The following is a 1,043-nucleotide window of genomic DNA, read 5'->3' as shown; positions in this document are numbered from 1 at the left end:
GATAGCTGGCCAATCAAAGCACACCTCGCTTTTCAGACCAATGAGCTTCGTAAAAATCGACGTGTTTCAGAAAGGCGGGGCATAGAGGAGAAACAATAATGTACATTATGTGGAAAATAATGTGTTTTTTGAACCTTAAACAGCATAAACACATTGCATTACACCAAATACACCAAATAATGTTATTTTTAGCAATATCATATGACCCCTTTAACTTAAGCGCTGCAAGCCATGCTTGTTTTCTCTCATCAGTCTTTGACAGAATGCAATGCATACTGGACATGGACATTCTTTTTGGGTTTGCTGGTGCTCAAAACAAGCCATTTCCAAAACTTCCTTTATTGCTGTTGCTGTGGCAGCCAACAACAGCAGAGCTTGACCCTGAGCTCATTTTTATTCTCAGTAGTATTCAAAAGTGTTTTTGTCTAATTAATTTGCTGTTTTTATCCAATATTAACATAGGGTCCTGTGTAGACCGTAATAAGGCAACAGTTAAACGGAAGTTGAATCCGCCAGTGGGGCTGATCATTGGTTGCTCAAGAAAAAGTACACTTGAATACCCTATGAAATGTTTTTTTTTTTATGTTTCTGAAAGTTTGAAAGAAATTTGGTCTAAAATCTACAGGGGTGCACATAAAGTGGTGTGCAGGTGGCACGACCAAAATAAAAAATGCGCTGTGGAAATAAGTTCAGACCGCTCACTGGCATACCGACATGGCTAACAGCTGTTAATGCACAATCACCGTTTTAGATCAACTAACTGTAATACTATACAAGATTTCATTTCAAACTGAAAGCATAAACTTAGACTGTGTGCTGCCGGTTTCACAGCAAAATGTAAAACTGGCAACCTGCCAAAATGAAAGCTTGCTGATTTTAGGTTTGAAAATGATAATTGATATAAAGAAATCAAACATTAAAAAGGAAAAAAATCTATGTAAATATAAGCATTGCATTTTTAGGTGTATATAAAATAATTGTATTTTTATTTAATCGTCACTTATTTTAAAATAGTAGTATGTATGTGTATATATATATATATA

Source organism: Sinocyclocheilus rhinocerous, unplaced genomic scaffold (assembly GCF_001515625.1).
Source record: "Sinocyclocheilus rhinocerous isolate Xijiao unplaced genomic scaffold, SAMN03320098_v1.1 scaffold24, whole genome shotgun sequence".
NCBI lineage: Eukaryota > Metazoa > Chordata > Actinopteri > Cypriniformes > Cyprinidae > Sinocyclocheilus > Sinocyclocheilus rhinocerous.
The sequence above is the reverse complement of the archived record's forward strand: the minus strand, read 5'-3'. Positions refer to the sequence as shown.